We start from the raw sequence: 14,212 nt of genomic DNA, 5'->3' as shown, positions 1-14,212 counted from the left end.
ATCATCATCACATGCAACACAATCTGACTCCTGTAACGAGCTGAGCGCCGAGACGTTAGCGGAGAGGAACGAGCAGGAATGCTAACAGACGCAGCAGCAGGAAGAGGAAACAGCGGCGGCCGGCGCCCGGGCCAAACGCTCCTCCCTCAGGACGGCTGTTTTCATTCCAGACGCCGGCCTCGGCTCCGGACGCCGCTCTGAGTAAACGTCTGAGTGATTATTGGAGCGGTGGTTGGCCCATGGCGCTGCAGATGGCTGATAATTGGTGGAGGTCCGGTCCAGCAGCGACCGCATGTTGACGCTGAGGCGGAGACGCTCGGCCGCGAGGTGAAATCTGTGACGCTCGTTGAAAGGAAGGTGCGGACGGACGGAGCGGAGCTGACACTGATCTCACTGATAGAGAAGAAATGACGACACCGAGCAGGACGTGATCCGGATCGAGCCGCTGATAAACAGCCGCCGCTCCGTTCACTCAACCAGGAAACTCTTCCTGCCGAGAGTCAAACACAAACCTGTTGCTGCAACTCACAAACATCCAGAACATCTTCCCTGTTTCTGTGTCTGTACATCATGAATACATTAGATCAGTGGTTTCCAACCTCGTTCCCTCCTTCAAACTTATTTAACTTATTAAACAAATATTGACGACTCGCATCCGAAACCGGAACAATACGGAGGCGAAACAACACGCTCTCTTAGCACTTTCCATTTTAATGCTAACGATGGAACAGTGTTGATTCACCGTCTCTCTAACTCTTTCTTTTTAACTCAACTCTCCATTTTAATCCTCCAGCTTCTGCCACAGATATAATCTGTCAGCGCACACACACACACACACACACACACACACACACACACGTACCGCCGTCGTCCTGTCACTGTGACAGACCTTGATAGTTTTAAAAATTTTAAATGTTTTTAAAGATCAATTTGTGATTTAAACTGACGTTCGTTGTTGCTGCAGATTTAAAGATTTCACACAAATAAAATGAACTTTTTAAAAAAATGAAACCACTGAATAAACTGGACGACAGACGTAGAGACGATCTATATCTCTGATTGGCTGGTCCTTCACTGATCAATCACACGATCAGTTGAGAGTTAGCAACTATTTTAATAAGTAATCATTCGTTATTCTAATAATCACTTTATGTTGCAGCTGCTCAGATGTTTTTGTTTTTTCTTAAAGTCAATTAAACATTTCAGGCTCTGAAACGATGACGTGTATTTATTGTTGCATTAAACCTGATGATTAATCAATATTGGAAATAATCATTAGCTGCAGCCCTGATAACAATTCCTACTAATAATCAATCATCACTAATCAGATCATTCATTAATCATTAGACACGACCTGGAGCTGGTTGACAGTAGGATGAGCCACTTAAAAAACAGCTGATCAATTAATTAAAGATCCATAAATGAACTTCACTCACAGTAACTGTAACTGGGGATTTTCCCGCCAGTAAGTGTCAGATGTTTTCTTACCTGCTCGGTCCTGGGGGGCCGCGGTCAAACAGACAGGTGTGTGAGGCGAGGACACGTCTTTAAATAGAAAACAGGGTCTGGTGGAATCATCTGTTTGGACATTGGAAACACATCTGGGCAGAGGTTGGGGGGGGGGGGGGGGGGGGCGACCTCGTACCTCGCCGTCTCCTGAGGTTAAAATCCTAAAAATAGAAAGTGTGTGTGAAGGAATGTGTTTGAAGTGTTTAACGAGGCGAGGCCGTTACAGGAAGTGCTGAGGGACAAAAAGGTTAAAGAGACAGAAGTATGTGAAGTATTCTCATAATCCAGCGATGGAGGAGAAACAGACGCTGATGCTTCTTCATCTGTGACGCCAGGATCATCCACTCAGAGCGAATCTGCTCTGAAGAAAAGTGACCGCAGGAATAAAAGGTAGAAACAGGAAGATGAATAAATCTGATCTCCAGTCAGTATTATAACAACAACATGTTAAAGCTGAACTGGGACCAGCTCATTATTTTAACTCATCACTTCCACGTCCTTCGTCACTCCCTCCAGGAAATAGACCGCACCACAATTACAACACACACATTCATGTTTTTAAACAAACTGCAGCAACGTGATTATATAAACAAAACAAAACAACACACAAACAAGTAAACAAACAAACAAACAAACAAGCAAACAAGCAAACCTCGCTCCAGGGATGACCGGACCAAACATGAACCTGAAGAACAGGAAACTGTTACAACTTAAAGTGTCCCCGTGCAACACAGGCACAAACTTGGTTCCTATTGTAACGTAACGTATGTTTATGTCACGGAAAATGTTTGTTTTGTATCTGAATATTTGACAGTGTTTCCTGGTTGTGACTAACTAGTGATGGATCAAATGATCGGGGGTCTCTGGACGACTAAAGACCCACTTGCTGATGAAGACTGTGAGATGTGGTTGAAAGCTTGATCCAGCAGTAACTTCCTTGGTTCAGATGTATCATTATATTATCGCCTTTCCTCCATCTTTCTTTCTTCCTTTTCTACTTTCACTCTTTCCTCATCGGGTCCTTTCTTCTTTCCTTTGCTGTTTCCTTTCCTTACGTCCTTCCTCCTTTATTTCTTTCTAACCTGCTGAGAAGGTTCTGTTCGTTAGTTTACCAGCAGGATCACTGGACTGATGTGTGCTGGTCCAGGGATGAACACATTCTTCGCTCTGAGTCTCCTTCTAGTTTTCTATATTTTAAACTTCCTTTCTTGCTTTTTTTTCCACAACTGATCCACAAACACCAAAAGTCCTCAGATCTGGACGAGCCGCTGTCTCCATGCAGCTGTGGCGTGTTTTCCCTCCTCAGCTCAGTATCTCCATCTCCTCCACATCTGCTGAAAACTGATAAACAAAGCTCCACCGTCTCCTGTCTGGAGAATTTTCCGGTTGGTGCGGGTCGTCCTCAGCTGCTTTTCCACAGAATCCATTTATTTGGAAAAGCCACATCAGGAAGCGCGAGTCCAAACAAAGGCCTGAGATTGTAAATCTAAATGTGGATCCGGCCTGCAGGTCTGTGGGCTACCTGAGTCCAGACCAGACCCAGAGACCCAGGTCTATTTAAAAGTCAAAAACAGACTCTTCAAAGCTCTCACACACACACAGGAAGGTGTGTCACTGTTTATTATGCCACCCAGAAGACACACACACACACACACACACACCACACACACACACACACACACACACACACACACTGAAGACCTGCAGTGTATCAGAAACTTGAGGAACCAACATTTAAACCCAATTTTTCATATTTCTTCTTGTTTACTGGAACCTCAAGTTTTCAGGTCTTCATCATCATCATCATCATCTGGAGGCGTCTGACTGGTCCAGATTGGTCCCACAGAGACCTGATCTATACATCAGAATATTGATCCTCAGGGTGAAGTGAGTCACGCTGTTTACGGGCCGGATTCGGGCCGAGGACACGAGCGTATCCTGGTCGGAGTCGGAGTGCAGAGACAGAAGAACTGAGGAAGGTTCTCCAAGAGGCTGGAACAACCTCCCTGACGAGAACCTGAAGATCCGGGAACTGGAGCCGGTTCTAAGAGAAGAGGGGGGTCAGAACAAAACCTGAACTGGTTTAGGTTTTTACTCAAAGACCAAAGTTGAGGCAAAAACTCAGACCTGGTCCCAAGAATCAAGATATCCTCTTTAGGTTCCTGCAAGAATCTGGATTAAATCTTGAGACCTTGTGATGTGACATCTGACAGCGCCGCGATCCGAACAAGTCCGGCCCAGATTTCATCGTGTGCAGGGTCATAGTTTGAAACATCTGGGCAACATCAGCTCCAGATTCTGGGGTGTTGTGCAGCACCTTCACACTTCCACTGGAAACAGCAGTTTGACTGTCAGAGGTTTATTTTTCAGCCGTGACACGAAACTGAAGCTTCTGTCAAATCAGTGACTGAGTCGCTCGGACTCGTCTCCCTGAAGAGATTCACTGTCGCTCTGGATCAACATGGAGGTGCTGCTTTCCCTCCGTGAGGGGCGGAGCTTCTCCCCCCCATGACGTAATGACCTTTTCATTGTGTCTGCCGCTCGGCCTCATGGTAACGTCAGCACGCACACACGCACATGCACACACGCACACACACACACACACACACACACACACACACACACACACACACAGGCACGCACACACGCACATGCACGCACGCACACACACACACAGGCACACACACACGCAGCTGAACAAAAGCTCCAACATTTGCTTTTGGCAACAGCTGGCCTTCTGAGCGACGTCCAGAGCACGCCGCAGACGTCAGTGACGAACTCCGACATGACACGATGACAAAGCAGGCGTCTGACGGCGAGCGCCGGTCTGTTATCTAACAGACTGTCAGACGCAGGTACGGGAACCTTCAGGCCGAGCGTCACACACATTGATCCGGTTACACAATAATGTTATGAAGGCGAACGTTCACTTTGTTTAAATCCTTTCTGACAAGTTGAGAATGGAAAAGTTTCTCCTGCTGTTTCCACTGAGCAGCTGCAGCTTGTTCCACGAGACTCTGAATACTGCAACACACACGACAGGGCAGCAGCCTGACAGGACCAGCGCCACTCTACTGGACTCTACTGGGCTCTACTGGGCTCTACTGGACTGTACTGGGCTCTACTGGACTGTACTGGGCTCTACTGGACTCTACTGGGCTCTACTGGACTGTACTGGACCATACTGGACTCTAGTGGACTCTTCCACTGGTAAAAGCCGTGGTCAGTACCTGGTACCTGGTTCTGTCTCGGCATCACCTCCACTGCTCCCAGAAACCAAAGGTTGAGGTGGAAACACTGCAGACTCCTGATTGGTCGGAGAGAAACTGCTGCATCATCACTGGCTGAGTTTCCATGGCGCTGAAAGAAAAGTCGTGGCTGTTCTGTGACTGAATCTTGGTTTTCTCTTGGTGAAGTCGCTCTACTTCTCAACATGTGACAGATTTCCAGCTCTCTGATTTGCTGGAGCCTGAAACGGAAGGAGCCACGACTTTAATGTGAAAAGTTTTTTACGTTTCAATTTCGTAAAATATCATTTTTAAAGTCTGGCTCTCGCAAATAATCTGAAAAACACGTCATGTTCATTTTCCAATCCTCATTTCTAGGTTTGTAGTTTCACATTGTGCATTAAAATCAGGAAACTCACGTTCTGAACAAACACTTTGAAAACAGCTGAGCGACGGTTTCCGCTCTGCAGCTTCTCTGTTCTTCGCTGTGAACACGACGCGCACGCACTTCCTGTTTGATTCGATATCGTCACGTGTCGTCGCCTTAGAGGAAAAAGAAGAACTGGAACCAAAGACGAGTCGAGTCGTTGAGTCGGTGTCACGTGGCAGAAAAACGATGAATCAAAAAGATTAAAAGTTTCTCTTCGTCGCTCCTCACGTCTCGTCTTCATCTCGTTTCCTCTTTCATCGATACAAACTCTGGTTTTTTCCAATGTCCAAAATTTCCTTCAGGAGTTTTGAAAACGTGATTCTGAATCATACGTCAGGTTTTGGTCTGTGGTGGATTTTACACTTTTATGTAAATAAATAGTTTTGCATCATCAGCTCAGAGTGTCGCTTGTTTCTGCTGTGACTCTTTTATTCTTTGTCTGGTTCAGTTTTGACTTTATTTTCAGATTGAAGAAACTGTGGAGTGAAACTTTGTGTTTTTTTTACTTCATCCTCATCGTCTCCATGACAACTGAGCAAACTCCATTCTCAAATGAAGGCCATGAGAAAGGGACGAAAGCTCTGGTGAACTTAGTGGAACCTACAGAAAACTGAAGTAAGTAACTCGTGTCTCCATCTGTCAGATAAATTCACCGGCAGCTCAGACTAAATGTAGCTTCCTGCTCTGAGGCTCAGACTTCAGTAAAAAGACAAATGAAGCAGTAACTCGGGTCCAGGACTCGGGTCCAGGACTCTGGGTCCAGGACTCGGGTCCAGGACTCTGGGTCCAGGACTCTGGGTCCAGGACTCGGGTCCAGGACTCGGCCGGTTCTCGGTGCCAGTGTATAAAACATGGAGCCTGTAAAGCAGAAAACCTGGGAGACGTTCGCTGACACAAACAGAAGTCCGGAGACGTGAGGTGGTGGAAAGGTTCGGGCTGTTATTCATTCTTCTCGTGTCTGAGCGGACGTGTTGATGTTCACGCTGCACGACTTTAACGTTTGGATAAAACAGGTGACACATAAAAGATCCTGAAATATCCCGGAGGAGACGAGGAGCTGCAGCTGACGAGTCGACAGGGAAGTTAATGAGTCTGATTCCTCTGTTTTTCCTCTCCTGGTTGTGTTTGCAGCGTCTGTTCTCACGGCTCTCTTCACACAAAGACGTTATGCAACAGACGGCGGAGAGCGAGGCCGCTCGGTGTTGATGTTCCTCTGGAAAAAACAAAGCTGCTTCAAGGAAAGACAAACAGGCGGCAGGAAGGCGTTCAGAGAGATGGGCGTGAGATAACGCTCCACCTGTCTGAGGACAAATCTCCTCAGGAAAGATAGCAAAGCTCCTCGGTAATGAACGTTTGTTTTTCTGCTCTCTCTCTCCGGCTCTTCGTGAAGTTCGACCCGCGGTGACGCGTGGGAACGTTTCAGACACAGAAGAAGAAGCGAGGCTCACGTTTGGTTTCGAATCGAAGCTCGATTTCACGGACGCAGATGAAGATCTCAGAGATCCTGGGCTCAGAGGTGAGGTCGCCTTCGCCGGACTCCGCCCATCGATTGGACCGAGGCGCCTCCAGTTCTCACGGCCGCTGACGTCAGTGAAACGCTTTAAAAGCAAAACCGGGAGGGCGGAGCCTCAGCCGACAGAGACTGAGGCGGGTCGGCCATTAAACTCTGAACAGAGAAACAACGTCAGTCAGATCTTTATTATCAACATATAAACTTCATGTTTGACATGTATGTCCCTACATCAAGAATGATGTCACCTCTATAGACACAGGCTAACAGGCTAACAGGCTAACAGGCTAACAGGCTAACTCTCAGCTTGGTTAACACTGTGTGATGTGTAACCCCCCCCCCCCCCCAAAGCCCACCAAGAAAACTGCCCCATTAAAGTCACAACAATAGTTTCATTCAGTTCAATTCAAAAGATTTTATTTCTCCCTCAAGAGGCAATTTGAGGCAAAAACAGCACAAACAATTCATTTACACACACACACACACACACACACACACACACACTCACACACACACACACTGTTGTAAAGAGCTGCAGCAGTCGACAGCTGACCAACAACATCCAGCGACAGAAACTCCTGTAAAATATATAAACAAAGTTTATTGACAAGTTTAAATGACGAACATCTGGAATGCTTCAGCTTCACACCAGCTGAAACTACCTGAACCAACCAGGTGTGCACTAACTAACACTAACTAACTAACTAACTAACCGGTCACTAACTAATGCACAGTGTCATTAATTCACTCTGTGCTCCAGAGTGTTCAGAGATAAGTACGGTGGCCCTGAAGCTTCAGAAAACATCATCAGTTTGACACGTTTATTAATGAGCTGATTGATCGTTAAGAAAGTGAAATGACGTTTTCTGATCAACAGAAACACGGAGGAGAAACTACAGACGGAGCCTTTGTTTATTTTCCTGCCGATCACCTGATCAATGACTCGTCTGATCGTATCAGCTGTGTGTAAACACAGTGTGTCGGTTCTTCCTGATGACTCATGAGAAATATTATGAGAACAAGCAGCAGCTGGAATCTGTGACTTCACAGGGTTAAAATATGAATTTCCCACCGTGTGTTGATCTCAGCTCGAGCTTTAGAAATAAATGTTATAACTCTCCGCCGGTGCTGATATATAAGATCAATACGGCGACGCCCCGTGGGTAAACACTCGGCCCCGGCCCCTCGGCCTTCGGGGGCCCGGCCGCTCCGCGCTGACCCCCGCACCGTGAAGGTGAGCCTGTGGTGTTTGGCAGCGCCGGCGGAAATCAAACCCTTCCATTTATTAGTTCTCAGAGCCGCTGTTGTTCTAAGGATCAGAGATGAAGAGAGAGTCGAGATTTACACAAACAACCGACGGCCGTGGAAGATGTAAATGCACCGCTGAGTATTATTACCATGACTTCAAAGACTCACACACACACACTGACAAACACACTGACACACACACACTCACACACACACACACACACACTCACACACACTCACACACACTCACACTGACACACACACTGACAAACACACACACACTCACTGACACACACACACACACACTCACACACACACACATACTCACACACACACTGACACACACACTGACAAACACACTGACACACACACACTCACACACACACTGACAAACACACTGACACACACACACTCACACACACACTGACAAACACACACACACACACACACACTGACAAACACACACACACACACACTGACACACACACACACACACTCACACACACACTGACACACACACACTGACACACACACTGACACACACACTGACACACACACACACACACTCACACACACACACTGACAAACACACACACACACACACTGACATACACACTGACACACACACACACACTGACACACACACTGACAAACACACTGACACACACACACACACACACTCACACGCACACTGACACACACACTGACAAACACACTGACACACACACACTCACACACACACACACTCACACGCACACTGACAAACACACACACACACACACTGACACACACACACACACACTCACACACACACTGACAAACACACACACACACACACACACTGACACACACACACACACTCACACACACACACACACACACTGACAAACACACACACACACACTGACACACACACACACACACACACACTCACACACACACTGACAAACACACACACACACTCACACACACACACGCACACACTCACACACACACTGCAGCTGCCACTTTAACACACTCTTCCTCCTGTTTTTAAAATGATTTTATGTTTTAAAGTTATATTTCTATGAATTTCATCTAATGAAATAAACTGAGTTGAAAACTCAGGGGTTGTGTTTTATTTTGAAAACTCAGGGGTTGTGTTTTATTTTGAAAACTCAGGGGTTGTGTTTTATTTTGAAAACTCTGGGGTTGTGTTTTATTTTGAAAACTCTGGGGTTGTGTTTTATTTTGAAAACTCTGGGGTTGTGTTTTATTTTGAAAACTCGGGTTGTGTTTTATTTTGAAAACGCTGGGGTTGTGTTTTATTTTGAAAACTCTGGGGTTGTGTTGTATCTGGACGGCCAGAAACTGAGACCTTTGTAAACGATGAGGTCACACCCACAGTCTCTCCTGATTGGCTGGTTTGGACCTGTTAAGATCCAGATCAATAAAGTCTGAGGGTCTGGTCTCAGACTGGTGTACTGGTCCGGTCCGGTCTGAGGGTCCTGGATGAGGATCTGTTGATGTGTCATGGCTCTTCAAACCCAGTCTAAATAAACCTGGGTTACCCACAATGCCCCTGGAGCTCCTTTCACTCTCACACCTTTTCAGTTTGTGATTTCCAAGAATGTTCTTTTCCATCCACCTGATGTTTCGGCTGCTGTTGGGGGGGGGGCACATCTGGGGCACATCTGGTGTAAAGATGAGACCAGTTCAAAACACAGATCGGTTCCACTCATGTGGACTCAAGATCTCAGTCATGGCTGCACAGACCCGATTCAGGTTCTGGTTCAGGGTGAAGGGGAGTTCAGATCAGAGGGTGGGGTTATTAATAAACACTCTCAGCCAATCACAGAGCGACACAGAGGCAGATGGTGTTTAGACCAGGAGAACCAGGAGAACCAGGACTCCACTGATGGTCGGGTCCACAGAGACCTGGAGCCAGGTGCACAAATCCCCTTAATTTCCTCCTTAATTTCTCCTCAGCTGAGGGAGTTATTTAAGGGTGTTGTGCAGAATCTCTTCAACATGTTTCCTTAGTTAAGAAACATCTTAAGGAATTTACAGCAGTCAGTAAAATTATTCTGTTTCCATGGAAACTGTTTGTCTGCTGGCATAAGATGAGGAGAAAACCTTAAATACTTAAGTGAACATTTGAAAGAAACCATAAAGGAAGACTTATATTACACACACATATATACTGTATATATACTGTATATATGTATGTGATGTCACAGATGGTGCGTTCAGGGGACGGATGTTTAGAAGGAATCTGCAGCTCAACATATACTTCTGTTGGCGGGAAACATTCGACCAATGCTCAGTAAAAGCAGGACTCAGGGAGGAGGCAGGTCAAAGTTCAAGTTCACCATTAATGAAAAACAAGCAATGGTCACAGGTCAGAGGTCAAAGGTCAGAGAGAGGGAAACAGGAGTCCAAACAGCAGGCAGGAAACAACAGAGGGAGAGAAAGTGGCTGGTTTTATGATGCTGGGCTGATGGGAAGTGGGACCAGGTGTGTGAGCGAAGTGGGCGGGGGGAGGGTCAGGTGATGGGGAGTGGCGGGAACACAGGGTTCCTGGAGGGAGGGTGGGAGTGTCAGGAGTCAGTATTACACCTGGAGCATCACAGCTGGTCCAGCTTCAGTGCTTCCTACCTTATCTCCTTTAGGAAAGGAAACACCAGAGCGTCCTTTAGGAAAGGAAAGGAGATAATGACGTCCCACAATCCCTTGAGCTCCAAATCCATAAATACGGATTATATTTATAAACACAGAATATCATAAATCTTCAGTTTAAGTCTTTGATGTGGAAAAGTTTCAATTAAATAAAATACATTTTCTTTACATGACAAATGTATAAAAAAGGTCAAAGTGCTCATGTCAGGAAACTGTATAAACTTATATCTGAACATCTTTCACCCTGGCTCTGGCTTAACTCCTAATGAGACTTATTCAATACAAATAATGATATTATAATTTAAGATAAACTTTCGTAGCACAAGCTTCTTGTGTTTATCTTAAATTATAATATCATTATTTGTATTGAATTATTATTTTAAAAAGACGGAAGTTTGAAGATGAAGATGAATCTTCAGTCCAAAACGATCCTGGAAATCATTTTTAGAGGATCTCAGAGAGAACAACCATGGGCCCCTGGCACAGTCGGGCCCCCCCTCCCACACAGAGACGCAGAGACCCCTGAGTCTGAGTGGATCAGAGCTTCATCTGAAGCAAAAGCAGCAGCTGAAAGAGGCTGAAAAGCTGCAGGAGGTCGGTGACTCCTCCCCCTCCCTCATCATCCTCTCACATAAAAACAGGCTGAAGGTTTCATCACAGATATTCATGAATCCACCGAGTCTCTCCGTCACCGACGCCTCGTTTCCACCCGGGGGGTCTTCACCTCTCTGGGACTGTGAGTCGCGTCTGTTGCCTGTGACTGGATGAAAACACAATGCGGAGTCCTTCATGCGGGGGCCCTCTGCAGGCCGCCTCTGTTGTGGTGATGATGTGTGGACTCAGCAGGGTGAAGTGCAGCGAGGAGCCCTGTGGAAAAAGGAGGTAAGATGCTGGAGGGGAGCGAGGCATGAATACACTTTTGAGAGGTTTTCATAATGGCTGCAGTGATTCAGAGCTAAATTCAGCTCAGGGAAGCCGCTCCAGCTTCAGGGCGGGGCTTGTATTCTCATAAGTGGTATTATTTAGCCGGTGATGTCAGTAAATTGGCGAGTCGCTGGTGGCCTCGCTGTTCCAAACTGACATAGGAGAACAGTAAATACATTGATGCATGCAGCCTCACAGAGCGGCTCACACAGCCAAGAGCTGCACTCACAATCTCTGAACCACATCCTAAAGCACCAGAACCTGAACGCCTCACGGCCGCAGCATCTCTGTCTGAGGTTCAACGGCAGAGAGACGCTTCTATCTCTTCGGTCTCTGACACAACCCCGTCCTCACAGACTCACCTCTGTCCCTGAGGAGACCTGGACAAGAGGTGGAGTTAACAAAGATTAAAGGACACAAACATGTTTTTGTGCTGCAGCAAAAACTGACTCTGGACCTTTCTGACCCCCCCCCCCCCCCCCCCCCCCCGTCCCCCCCGTCCTCTCTCGTGCCCATTAAGTCCAGTACAACCAGTGCTTCCAAACTTAGATCTGTTGGTCAGTGTTTTCTGATTAAACAGCATGAGACACAAAACACAAAATAAAACGTGTTAAAACTGGATTTTGATGCAGAGCCACAAACGGCTTTAGTTGATGTTGAACTGAAATGAATCGATCAGCAGGATTTACATGATGAGGACCGGCTTCCTGCATCTTCCTCACGCAGAGAAACTGTGAGAGCTTCACTTCAGCAGGGAGGAGTCAGGCTGCTGATAAACTCATACGACTTCTACTCTCGCTTTATTCAGAGAAAACACCAATCAAAAACAGTTTCTTTATTTCTCCAGAGGCCAAATGTGTAAGACCCGCCAAAATAAGTGTCACTGTTTGTCATTTGTTAAAAAAATCAATCGTTAATTATAAAGCACCAAATCAAAACAGAACAAGTGAAGACAGAAGTCTTTATAACTGAACTTAAAACTTTATTGATCACAGAGAACCAACACTTCCCTTTAATAAAACAACCTGTACCACGTTATCCTGATATAAAACAATGTCTAACGCTAATGTTCATGTTTGGTGGTTTTAAGTTGTTAAAGCCAACGTCATCGTGACGTACGAAAAAACCTACGTCTGCTGAACGTTTTGACGTTGACATGTTCCCGACCAAAAGTTTACGCTCCTTCCTGCGTTTAAGTCGTTAGAGTCCGACGTCTTCCTGACTTTTTCTTTCCCGGCGTGTTTTTCTTAAATGTATTTCTTTAGTTTTTTAGTTCTATGAAGATGTTCCATGTTTTCTGATCAGTCACTTGCCTCCTGCCTCCGTCCAGGACAAAGCTCCATTTCATTTACATCTCACGTCCCTGCTCTCCCTCTCTGAACATAATTTGTTGTTGTGCTGTCAGTTCTTATTAAATGAAAACTCAAAAACAGCTCCTGCTCCTCCAGCTGTCGCTCTCACGCCGAGGTCAGTCCAGTTAAAAGCTCCAGTGTTTGTGTTTCTTTGGTGGAAGTAACACCCAGCCGTCCGATCGCTGGACGGCGGCCACGTCGGCCGTTTGAAGTTCGCAGGTGCACCGAGCTTCTCTCAGCAGAATCTTTTGTTTTGTTTTGTCTTTATACGTTTCAGCGCCGTGTCTCCGAGCCTCAGATAAGCCGCTGCCAGGGAAATGTAGAAGTAGGTCATATGTGGAGGTGAGCGGCCCGAGCCAAGCGCTCTCAGATTCAGTTTCATTATTTGTATTTCTTGTTTCCTCCGGAGCCTTTCAAACAGTCAGCTGGCTGCGAGCGGTGGGACGTCAGGACGAGGAGCTGCCAGGTGAGAGCGACCCCGAGCAGACGGCAGGAGGGCAAAGGTCAGCGAGGGCACCGTGAGCACGAGGACAGGAGGAGTCTCTCGCTTTAACATGCTGTCAACAAAAGCAGAGTGGAACACACCCCAGTGTTTCACGTAGAGCTGCGTCTGAAGCCCGAGTTCGGTCTGGGGTTTGATTGACAGGTGGATCAGCTGACTGTCAGGGTGAAACTCTGGCTCTTTATTTTGTCCAGCACCTCTGGATAGATAATTCTTCACCTATTGATAAATGAATCAATTAAGGAGCCATGTATGGATTACTGAACTGGCCTGTAGGAAACAGGCTCAGGGGCCCAAGGAGCCACTTAAAGCTCCTCCAGTGTAAAGGTCTGTGTCCATGTGTAGTGTGATTATAGATTATAGATCAGCTCTAGCTTCTATATTAATACTGTGAAAGTATCAAAGCCTCAGTCCACAGAGAAATGCACACAGCCTGTATTCAGAAACTGAGCCTTAAAACCAGCCGTCAGGACTTCTGGAACTTTGTGATGTCACAACAAAGCAGTCACCAAGCCCCGCCCACCTGGACCCACCATCCAAACCTTGCAGGATTTGGTTTCTCTGAGTGTTTTTACCTGAAATCTGCTTTATTTTTTATTGGATCAGCCAATCAGAAGAGAGGCTCAGAAGAAGAAGTGAAGTCGTTGAGATTTTCAGAGCAAATGTCATAAACTACTGCACACTGTTTCAGAATTTATACATATATGAAAAAACATTTTTTCTTGGTTGTAAGGATTAAAGTATTAACTCACAGCCTTTCTGTACCCTTAAAATCAAATATAAAAATGTTGAAACGTATTTTCAGCACTCTGGTAGATATTTACCTCTTTAAGTCTCATTAAATGAATTCCT

This window comes from Seriola aureovittata, chromosome 22, assembly GCF_021018895.1.
Source record: "Seriola aureovittata isolate HTS-2021-v1 ecotype China chromosome 22, ASM2101889v1, whole genome shotgun sequence".
Lineage (NCBI taxonomy): Eukaryota > Metazoa > Chordata > Actinopteri > Carangiformes > Carangidae > Seriola > Seriola aureovittata.
Note: the sequence above shows the minus strand (reverse complement) of the source record.